Source organism: Scardinius erythrophthalmus, assembly GCF_964197995.2.
Source record: "Scardinius erythrophthalmus genome assembly, chromosome: 19".
Lineage (NCBI taxonomy): Eukaryota > Metazoa > Chordata > Actinopteri > Cypriniformes > Leuciscidae > Scardinius > Scardinius erythrophthalmus.
In genome coordinates this window covers 17694292-17706428 of record NC_138239.1, presented here as the reverse complement: position 1 = coordinate 17706428, position 12137 = coordinate 17694292, and the positions used below count along the sequence as shown (strand labels likewise).

Genomic DNA, 12137 nt, shown 5'->3' with positions numbered 1-12137 from the left:
GCATTACATACTCGTGAAGTAAACCATGTGATTATGAGCTCTGAGTTGTATGTTCCTCTTTTTGCACTTCCCTAAAGGTGTCACATCACACTTTTGTAGATGTGACCCATACTCACAAGTTCCTCAAAACAATGCTCTCACACAAGTGTGTGAGAAAGTTTTCCAGTGGAGGTCATACAATCCAGAGTACATTAGTCAATGATTTGTTAAATTCCTGACTCAAGGTCAGCAATTAATAACGGAAAGTTACAGAATATGTTGATAGACTTGTGTAGGCAAATATGAGCACTTCAATAAACACACAGTCATCCTGAAGTCTGGTACCGTAATGATGATCGCCCTCCTCAACGTCGTCTGGGTGGAGTGTCACTGTTACGTCACGTGTGCTCTTGGACAAGACTGAGATTTTCTTGTTCTAATCTGGATATGAAAGGGCCCTGTGTTCTGTAAAAGGACAGTTTGTGTAAACAAGTCTTGCTCCCACTGCAGCCAAACATGTATGAATGTGTATTTATATCTTGGAAGTGTGAGTGTGTCAGTGGAGCGTCGATATCTCGCTCTCTACTAAATGTGTGGGGTCAGAAAGCACACAAACATTTTCTTAATTAGTGTTTTGTGCCAGTAAAAATATTTAAACATCCTTAAAATAAGTAGTTGATCATTTTTTTTTAGATATTTGAACTTGAAAATAGCACTAAAACGCTTGTGATTTTTTATTTTTTGCAGTGAAGGTACTGATATTTCCCCTGTGAAGCCACAGAAAAGGAAAAGCACATGCACTGCACACGCTGCATGCATGATTGAACTCCTTCCTGTTCTGTTCAAAACCACATCATGGGCAAAAGCACCAGAACAGAAACAGAAAGAGGATTTGAACCCAGGTATATCTTGGATCGTTCTCACTCATTATCTTTTACTGAAATTTTTACTCATTTACTGTTTATCTCACTTTTCTCAGTCTTGTTTCTCTCTCTTTCTCTCACAAGATTGCTATCTAAATGTGGTCTCTTTCGTGCCATGTGTCCTGCACAGAAGTGCTTCCCTGTGCTTTATATTTTCATAAAAATAACTTCTCATGGTTTGACTTATGCTGTTGGATATGGAAAACTGACTGCACATAATTGTATAATTGTGTTCTTGGGTAATTTTCCGGTTACTCTAAGAACACAGGCTTCCTTTATTTTCCAGATTTAATCAGAGCTCTAGATCTCACAGGGACCTTCTCTTTTCTCTTCTCTCTCTCTTTCTCTTCCCTTGATAATTTCCACGGTGCTTCATTTTCTGAGGAACATTCTGAATCCAAACTATTCTCTCCGTATAACTATTGTCTGTTTCTCTGTGAATCCATCGAGAGGAGACTCTGAAGAGAGTTTGCCCCCCTTGACCTTTAGGTGTGTGTAGTTTAGGCACTGTTGGTTCCATAAATAGTGTCTTGCAATACTGGCTTTCTGGGTATCTTGTGTAGCAAGCATTCGAGACCAAATCCACACACACACACAGACAAAAGTCAAGCCATGGTCAAGAGCATGTGAAGAACGTTCAGCTGGCTGGGAGTGAGATTAAGGCTGAAGACTTTTGCCTTTTATAGCTGGAGAGAGGAGTCTGGACAAAGTAAACAGTGAGTAAACTACTGCGCTCTTTCCTCTTCCTCTCTTTGTCTATGGAACATTAAGAATCTTCCCAGGCCTGTTTACATGACTGCTGGCAATTAGAAGGGCTAATATTTATGGGTTCACTCTCTTTTTCCAGGATAAAGATTGTGTACTGCGTATAGGCGAGGACAAGGGAGAGAGAAAGCAGAAGGGTGGTGCTGTGTAAAGTTCATTGTTCACATTTTAAATCAGCTAACCTTTTGGAAATCCTTTTGTTGTCTCATGTTCTTTAGGAAATTTGGTGCTGAAATCCCTTTATGTTGTGTTGACTTGGGATGTTAGGATTGTGGCATGCCCTGTTTATTTATAAAGCAGTCATCAGATCACTTTCCTTCATAAAACATGTGATCCGAATCTTGTAGGCCTACTGCTTATAATGAGATATATGAATAGCCTTGATGACCTAATTTCATACCTCATGAGACTTAAAGCAGTTCTTAGTCATGTTAGTCTCAGATGTTTCTAAACCTTTAAAATCCAGATAAATTAGAATTGTTGACAAAGGAGTAGAGCTATGATCTTAAAGTGGATAGATTTCTTCCTAATCTATGACATATGATTGCAGAAGGTTTTTGTGTGTGTGTGTGTGTGTGTGTGTGTGTGTGTGTGTGTGTGTGTGTGTGTGTGTGTGTGTGTGTGTGTGCATGCAAATCTGAGCACAATGTGTGACACCGACAAGTACATTTAAATGGTAATCAAGTTAAAGTATTCAATCTGGCAAGTATACATGCACAAAACAAAAACTTGATACAGATTGTATTTATGATACCTTGCTATTGCGTCCGTCACATGTCTGTCTGCGTATGCGCTCAATGCCAAGGTCAACTGTAGCGATGTATGAAGCACAGCTAAACGAGTAAATAACAGTAAATGTGACCTTACCTTAAGTTTGGACTGGCAGATTTCAGTTGGGCTATATAGATGATGAAATTGAAAATTATGATTTATTAGTTTAGTCTGACTGAAATTGAAACATTATGTATATAGTTACACTTTAATTTTGAGATATATTCTGTAATTCTAGAGAAAACAAGTGAGCAAGTGAGCTATATAAATCTGAGAAGCAGAAAAAGCAAGACCATTTACTCTGCAATAATCTCATTACTGAAAAGTGGTTGAGAGAGACAATTCAAATTAGATGTGAATTAAAGATCTCATTTGTGATTTTTGACCTTCAAAATTAGAACTTTCAGTAAATGATCTTGGAATTCTTAGAATGATCTATTGTCAGTAAATGATTGAAAGCACACAAGTCTCTAGAATGTCATTGTCTGCTGTTGCTTTTAGGTTAGTCTTCACTGAAAATGAAGGGCCAAACCACATCTAATAATTATTGATTTTCCCGTATCTTTGTCTGTGTAAAATATAATAGAATAGTGAGCAGCAATAAAGCTCTCGACCATCTTAACTTGCCTTTATTTCCTTCTAAACATAACCTTATACTGGAAGATACCCTTACAAAAATATGTTTATTCAAGTGTGCTATTAGTATATTTCTTTTAAACTAGAAAGTATAGCCTACTTTGAGTCTACTTTTTATGTTCTTCTCAGAAATATACTTTATGTACTTCTCAGTAATATATACTTAAAATGACACTTAAGTATACTTGACATATACTGACAGAAAAGTCTAAGTAGATTTGCCCTATACTTAAAGTCAATCTTTGATTTGAGATTAAAAGTATAATTAAGTATTCCTGGCTTATTCCTGGAGTATAAAAAACAAATACCTAAATAGGAACATAGTAGTATACTTATATAAATAGTAAACTAAATGTATATAAGTTCACTTAAAGAAAACAGTATAAAACTACTAAACTAGTTTACTGAGAGAATTAGTCAAACTTTACTTTCAAACAAACTAAAAAAAAGTGTTGTACATGTATTTAACTAAACTAAATGTATACCTGTTCATTCACTTGTTAGTATAGTTGCTGTACAAACAAAAAACGTAGTTACTTGCAGTGTACTCAACGTTTACTGTTACACTAAAGGATACTTTTAGACACTAAAAAGTGGGCCAATTTAGTCCCTAGGGGTAATGAAATATTAGACTTAAGTAGTACATTGATATTAGTATACTTATACATAAAGTGTTCTTAAAAAATATTCTTGAACTTTACTTAAGTATAGCTACTTTAAAAAAGTTAAACTTAAAGTATGCTTATTTTTTTTGTAAGGGTTTCCTGTAAAGATGCAGTTCCAGATATAAATGTTCAGCCAGTGTGAAGATAAAGTTCTAGTGTTTTAGGCAGATTTTTGCCAAATTCTTTAGGCACAGGTGACTGTTCCCCTTGAGGACAGCTGGTCTTCTGTGCCAGAGAGAACTGAGAACGCCCACTTGGATTCAGTGACTAGGCTGAAAGACAAGCTCTTTTTTCACTCCATAGTCAGCAGTATGGAGATCCGGCAGATCTGGTGGATTGATGTTACAAAAGACGATGAGGAACTGACCCTGAGTCAGAGTGAGGTCACATCCTAAACTAACACCAAAGAACTACAAAAGAAGCAGGAAAAACTGCATAGATGCTTGGTGGTAGCACAATCACCATTGTGCTCTTCGGCAATGTCAGGTTCCTCTAGGTATAGTTGTATTCATGGATAGTGAATTGTAATTGGCTTCGGATAAGGGGCATCTGGTACATGGCAAGATTCTCAAACTGAATTACAGAGATGGGAGATATTTTACGTCTATATATTGATGACTTTATGCCAAATTAGAATATAATTGGCTCTTTTATTCAATAGTTCCCTTCTCTTAATAATATCTTTTCTTTCTGATTGCTTCTGACTGATCTTTTCATCTCCAGATGCTGTGGTTGCTATGTTGTCCTGGCAACACTGACAGTGAAATAAATGCACTGAGAGCGCTGCATTATTGATCAGCGTTAATGAGTTAAAGGTGTGGCAGATCGTGTAGAAGGACTCTGTTGTCAAAGTCTCTGTATTCTGAACCACTACCCTGCTCTGTGTGTGTGTGTGAGAGAGAGAGAGAGAGAGAGAGAGAGAGAGAGAGAGAGAGAGAGAGAGAGAGAGAGAGAGAGAGAGAGAGAGAGAGAGAGAGAGAGAGAGAGAGAGAGAGAGAGAGATGCCTCTGGGAACTTACAGTATGTCCCAGATCTAAAATCATGACCATCATGATAGGGGTGGGAATCAGTACATGGTGATATGATATTATATCAACATCTGGGTCGCCATATAATAACATTGCTATTTTTTATGTTATTCAAATAATTATATGTTGGTGTTGACAAGCCAATGTTTCCCACAATAGTTTCTGTTTCCCACATGTATTCCCTTATCCCTTATCTAAAAAAGGAAAACAATGCTTTTAAAAGGATTTCAATACTTTTATTCTGCAAGGAAGCATTAATTCAGCTTTGCTGTCACAGCAATAAACCTCATTTTGAAATAGATTACAATAGAAAACAGTTGCTTTAAAATGTAATAATATTTTACAATATTACTGTTTTTACTGTATCACAGTGGTGTTTATTTGCGTCCTTGTTACACTTAAAAATATGGTTGATAAAAAATAGATATCACAAACATTTAAAAATTTTACTGGCCCAAAACTTTTGAACGGTAGTGTGTAAATGAAAAGCCCAAATAAACCTCTTTAGCAACTGAAAGCGGTACCACAACGCTCACTTTGCACATGTGACACACTGTATGACCACAGACAGCTCTTAGATGATGAGGTTATTTTTGTCGTGGAGAAAATTAGGCCTAGCGTAATAGTCTGTGTTTATTGTCTATTAAAAAGACAACCCTTAGGAGAAAACAGAGCTAATGGCCTCAAATGGTAAACAGCAGTCTGTCTTTTGCTCTGTGTATCCAACCAACGCTATCTCACGACCAATCTCACGAGTGATTAAAAGGTGGCTATTCGTATGAATTCGTACGATTTGTCTAAACCCACGTGATGGGTAGGTTTAGGGGTGGGGTCGGGGGTAGGTAATTCGTACGAATTCATACGAGTTTGGCAACTCATAAAATATGTACGACTTAGCAAAAATCGTACGAATTGGTACGAGTGAGGTTGTATGAATTGGTACGAATTAGCCACCTCGTAAAATTCGTAGGAATAGCCACTCATTGGTATATCTGCGTGTTTGTTATTGTATCCATGGGCAGCTTTAAATGTTTTGAGCGCTCATAAAAAACAACAAACCTTCTCACACTTCTGAGATGACAGAAGGTCTCGGTATGGATTTGTCTTGGAACAATGCAACATAATTCATCAGAAAGGGACGACAGGGTTTTCTTTGAAAATGCTTAAGGAGGGGCCTTATGTACAAAACACACACTCAGTGTCCCTCGTTCCGTTTCCGTGGTTCTGTCTCCCCTGGTGATGGTAATGCTCTCTTCCTTATCATCTCTATGGTTACAGGGTTTCATAGAACCAACAACATTTGGAATTCTACTGTACTGAGTACATGTAAGCAAGCAAAACAAACAGCACAGAGTTGCTCAGTGCTTAATGGCCTTTGAGGAGAGCTCGCCACAAGACCAGAGAACAAAGCACATTTTGTTCTTCTCAGCATGTCTTGGTGGATTAACATCTTAACCTTGCTTACTGCTTAATCTAATAATGCAAAAGTGGGTCATGATACAAATATTTTGAAGTAAATACATTTTGTGTGTGTTTGATAATCAAACATGCACGCAAGCTGTGGAGACACATCGGTGTATATTTCCTTGAAACTACCCCTGAGTCCCACAGAAATCAGACAAGAACGACAAGAACCACAGCCAAGCCATGTGCAATTTTAGATTCTGTGGTGTTGGTCTGTACAATGGTATGCTCAGGAATTATTTAAATATACAAGACTGCATTTACAATTTTATACAACACACAACTGAAGTATAAATGTTCAGAGTTAATACACTCTAAAAGATTCTGGGTTGTTTCAACCCAGGTTTGGGGCAAATATGGACCCAACCGTTGGGTTTAAAATGTAATCAAAACATTTTAACCAATGCTTGGGTTTGTCCATATTTGACCCAAACATGGGTTGAAACAACCCAATATTTTTTAGAGTGTAATCGTCATTTATTCTTTTCCCTGGGAGCTTCAGAGAGAGTTTTGCAATGGTTAACTGGGCCTCTACTAAAACAGTGAATGCACTATAAGCATGGATATATTTGCTGCTAATGTTTGGTTTTAAGGTTTGAGTCTGGGCTTAAGGGAAGGTTAACCGATAATAAGTGCGCATTTTTGTCATCAGCAGATTTTGTCCAGATGCACTCCTGGATTCAAATCAGCGTTTTAGGCATGGTAGACGGGCGCTCAAACAAGGATGCTATAGGTCGCTATTGCACCCCTTGAGGCCAGGAGAGTGAGGTTTACTCACACAGCTCTTTCTAACTGGTCTCCATTACACAGCTAGACATACTTTCACCAAAAAAACAAAAAAAAAAACAGAAGCATTTTCTATATTTCATCTTACTTTAATTTGTACATTTGATAAACATATTTTTTTGGGAGAAAGGCACATTTATTTTTCATATTTTTTTTTTTTTTTATTGGTTCTTTTTTCCTGCATTTTTTTGAAGGTCAAGTTTAAAGACACAAATTTGGTTTGAGGTGGCAGCCTTATTGTAATGGAAATGGTCTGCTAACAAACACACACAGGTTGCAGGTTCAATCTCACATAGACATGACCTAAAACTTTGGGTACTGTTAAAATCCCACCACATAAACTATTGTGGACATTGCTCCAGGAAACTGTTTCTTTGATTACAGTAGAATACAGAAGGTTGAGTGTTGACAGAGAACAGTGGAGGCTTGACATTGTACTTATTTGTTTTACACTGCGTTAACATTTTATTTTATAATATGTTGCCATGATATCATATTAGTTTCAAAACAACAGGATGTTCGCACGCACACACACACACCAGACACACACACACACAATCTGAACATATCCTTTCACATGACCTCACATACTTGAACGCCTGTGGATATTAATACAGTCCTGGTCAGAATTATTGTTACCCTTGGTGAATATGAACAAAGAAGTCTTCTTAAATATTGCCCTGATGGTAGAAATGGGAATTTTCAATGCCTTAGCTATTTTCTTACAGCCACTTTCTATTTTGTGAAGCTCGACAATCTTTTGCTGCACATCAGAACTCTTATTGGTTCACCGATAAATGAAAATGATCCTATAATTTACTCACACATCCTAGGTGTATATGACTTCCAAGCTTTATAATGGGAGTGAATAGTAACTGAAATTTTTAAGCCCAAAAGCGCCTCCATCCATCATAAAAGTACTCCACACGGCTCCAGGGAGTTAATAAAGGCCTTCTGAAGCGGAGCGATGCGCTTTTGTGAGAAAAATATTTAAAACTTTATTCTGGTAATGGTGAACTCTGACAGGTATAGGCCTATTGCTGTCACTTTAAGAGTTAATACACGAATCCAATATACTGATACACATGCGTTTTCTTTATGTTCTTATGTTTCTTCTTGTGTTTCTTTCGATTGACACTTATCATATAATTGCCAACATATATATATATATATATATATATATATATATATATATATATATATATATATATATATATATATATATAATCTTTGTTAAAGATGTCTTTAGATTTTTTTTCCCGTTGAATTTCATTGGTTTATTGGATGTTTGATTAATTCACTGATTGACCCTGTCAGGTTGTTCATCATGTTGATATAAGAGTTGTTGATATTTGTTGTTTTCTTTGCCTGACGAAGACTGCTTATGGTCGAAACGTTGCAATTTATTAAACTTCTTTGGGTGCAGAAATAGCAGTGTGCTGGTTCTTTTGCATTTCAGCTGTTTTATTTTAATCAAGCCCCTGCTTAAGTGATGTTTGGATGTGTGCATACTACTTTGAGTTTAAAAAATTCACTGAGAGATGTTTCTAAATATTTTCTCCCTAATGTTCCTCTGGAGAAAGTGCTGGCAGAATTTTCATTTTTGAGTGACCTATCCCTTTATTTGCCTAGTAAATGCTACATCATCAATAAAAAAAAACTTGTTTAGTCTAGAAATAGCCTAAATTTGGAAACTTGGCTCTGAGAATAAACTCAGTGAGATTTTGAGGGTACAAATTGCAAGGCTTGAACATTCTCTCTGACCCTCTCTAACTAATCTAATCACACTAACAGAGCACTCTTGACATCTTTCTTTTATCACCCGCTAATGAGCCATTCAGTTCCTCTCATCTACCCTTTTAACTTGGCAAAACAGTGCAGTATTATCTATGGTTTTAATCATCTCTCTGTTGTTAATGGTCAGTGTGTGGGAGTGTTTTACTGAGACACCCTGTCAGATTTGAGCAAAATGTAAATGAAGAGCCTTTTGATAGATCACTGGTGCGGATGTTTTTGAGTCTATGATCCCTGTCTGGCCCATGTGCATACCACATGCTATAACCAGTTCAGTCTTTGCATAACTATGGATCATCTAAGGTTGCTGCCAGCATGGCTGGCATGCAAACAACCCAGAAATGATGCAGCAGACATGACTGACAGATGTTAGGGGGAATTCTTAGTCTATATATTATGTGGTCTAGAGTCTATATATGGAAGTCTATTTTTAACTCAGTGGGGTGAAAGAGAGGTTGGTCTTCAGTCTCCATTTCACATTCGTATAGAGTAGTGTCCAAAAGTCTGAAACCTCATTGAAGATCTGAGATTTAAAAAGTTTAGGATTTTGAAAAATGATAAAGAAACATGAATAAGAAATATTTAGGATTCTGCACTATTTCTGGGTCACTAATCAATCAAATTGATCTTGTGTGGTGTGACTACTGACTCATACTTTCTTACATTCAGAAAGGTCTTGCATTCAAGACTGCTGAAAAAAAGGTATAGGGTGGAGCAGGAATGCCACAAGAATAATCGGAATGAGGTTAAGGCTGTTTATACTTTCTCAACGTTGTGATTGGTGGATTCATATGATGCTCCTCAGGAAACCTGTGAGGAACTTAAAGCTTACTGTTTATTGTAGTCACAGACAAAGCCCCACCTATGTATTCTGATGACAACTAAACAGAGGGAAACCTATCAGCACATCTCCCTCAGCTCACGTCCTTCTAACACATCTATTGTTCCTAATAATCCTATTCTGAAAGGATAAACTGAACTGTAATATGAACTAATAGAAGAGAAAGAATAACAAACATGAACATATACTTTTTGTGTGAAGACAACAGGTGTCAGCACGAACAACTTTATCTGTGGTGAGCAAACAATGGAAACTGAGATTTATTAAAAAAACATGACTTGTTTCCCCCCTGTGACGGACAGCAGAGTCATGCATAACATCTGACCTTAGGCTACTTAAGCCAACTTGGTGCAGGGAATTCAGCAGAGCCCTGTGAATTTCAACACATCCCTGGTGAAAAACTGGTTAGCTGGTTATATCTGGTATTCCATCCTGGTCGAGGTAGGTAGATGAGTTTTTGGGTGGCAGTGAAAAAACTAAATTAACAGCTCATTAGGCTACTCCCTGTTAGAAAATCCAGTTTATTGAGCTGGTCCTTTAAATGTGGTGAAATGGTAGCTGGTTTAGCCTACTGCTGATCCAAGATGGTCTACCAACAAAGTGACTAGCTAGAGACAACTGCAAGTTCCAAAACACGTATTTTACTAGCTTTTCGCCAGAATTTAACCCTAACCTTTAGCTTCCTGAACCCCAAATAAATCAACCAGTTGTAGTAGGCCACAAGAAACCCTTTCCAGGTAGGCCTAATCAAGTTTTCATTCCAGTGATGAACAGAGCTCTGTAAACAAAACGAATGTTTGGTCAATAGTGCGGTAAATAGTGAGGTAGGTTTTTACCCCGCCCTGTGCTTTTTACACTGAAATGGGGGGAGTGGCTGCATGCATCATGGACAGATCTGGAGACAGGCAGGATGTGAACACGCTCTCTCCCAGCTGGAGCTGAAAGGTAATGATGACCTTTACAAAGATAAAGGATGAAGTGTTGCATTCAATCAATTCGGGTTCCGCTGTTTGATAGCAAGATGTTTGAAGACTGTGTGTTCCGGTTGTAACTTTCATGTTTTGTAAGGAGCGCGAGACTTTCCTCCGCGTGCGGGTGAGTTTTGACGTTAGCAGGTCCGCTAAAACAGGCATTTTATTTGCTCTACAGCTTTGTTTAAATAAAGGTGTGAGCGGTTACAATTTACAAATCCTGTTTCTGATCAAGTTAAAGTGTCTGTGGGCTTGTTTTCAGCATTTCCCCGGTTAAAAGTAAAGTTCGCTTGGTTGTTGTGTGGCGTCACCTGGTGAGAGAGTAGCTTCAATCACAGATTGCATAATGTTGGTTAAAAACTAGTAAACATCTTCAGGAAATTCAAGCATCTTGTAAGCTGGTTCAGAGAAATAGTTACTCCAAAACAGTCTAAATTTAGTCGTTGACAGGGTGCATGCCCGTGGAAACTGCGTACGGTGTAGGCTATGTTTTGTACACACATCTTTGTTAGATGTCAAATCAAATTAGGTTTAATAGTAGGCTAGTTCATAATAATGGATATCATTTGTTCCCTGTTATACATTTTAAATTATAATTGTGATTTGCTTGAAACCTCGGTAGCTTGCCTTGTAGTTCACTTGCGATCTTTATCAGGTTGTGACCTGCCTAATCGTGTCTGTTGTACATTGGATGAATTTACTTTCGAAGTTGGTATATGGAGTAACTGTTTGTTTAGCACAGCTCATTTGGTTCATGGAATGAACAGGAACATTCTTCTTCCCGTTTAACTTCCAAATTCATAATTTAATCTCCATTACGTTTTACCCAAACACATTCACAGCTTTTTGGTATGCTCCTTGTTTGCATGTGGTTTGCATTGTGACTCCTGCACTCAGTCAGGTGGACAGTGAATCAGACTGTCAGTTAATAGTTTTAGGGAAACAAAGTTTGACTGGTTAATTAAATGACCTCTAAACTCTTCCAGTTTTGTTCTTCCCCTAAATCCAGCCATAAGAATTCTTCATAATATAACGTATGATTGTTGCTTCCTGTTTCCATAAAAGCTTTATTTGTTGTTACAGTAAAAGTAGTTTTTTTTAATGACATTAAGTGTTTGCTTTCATCAGTAATACTTCTAATCTTGTCATCTAAATGTGTTCAGACTGTGCCCTGAAGAGGCAAAAAAAGAAAAGGCCGACAAAGATTAAATCAGTGGCCACTTAAAGGAAAATTTCTTTAGACTTGTTTGATTCTAAATGAGCTTTTACAGAGAAGAAAGAGAGATCCTGGAAAAAGAAAGTCATTCTGCTAGTCCTACGTCCTACTTGGGAGTACTCGAAAGTGAAAGCAGTGACCTATGATAAAAGATTGCACGTCTTGTGGTCATGTATATACTTCTTTTTGGTGATTGGTTATGTTGGCATTTTGAGCGGTACTTTGCAGTCTGCTGTTGGTGTTGGGTGAGCATATCATACCAGCAAATTGAGAAACTATCCCCTGGTTTCACAGACCT

The 12137-nt window shown here is 37.5% G+C and overlaps 1 protein-coding gene across 3 annotated transcripts in view; it reads left to right on the top strand.

Moving 5' to 3' along the window:
- The first annotated feature begins 1436 nt into the window (after positions 1 to 1436).
- Positions 1437 to 12137, top strand: part of b3gnt2b (UDP-GlcNAc:betaGal beta-1,3-N-acetylglucosaminyltransferase 2b) — a 28146-nt gene continuing 17445 nt past the window's right edge. Inside the window, exon 1 of one of the 3 annotated variants that reach the window (XM_081394162.1) lies at positions 1437 to 1618. The gene's annotated coding sequence lies outside the window, so the exon portion shown is untranslated. Of the gene's footprint in view, positions 1619 to 10515; positions 10748 to 12137 lie in introns of those variants that run through there. The other 2 variants (XM_081394163.1, XM_081394164.1) reach the window with 2 other exon arrangements.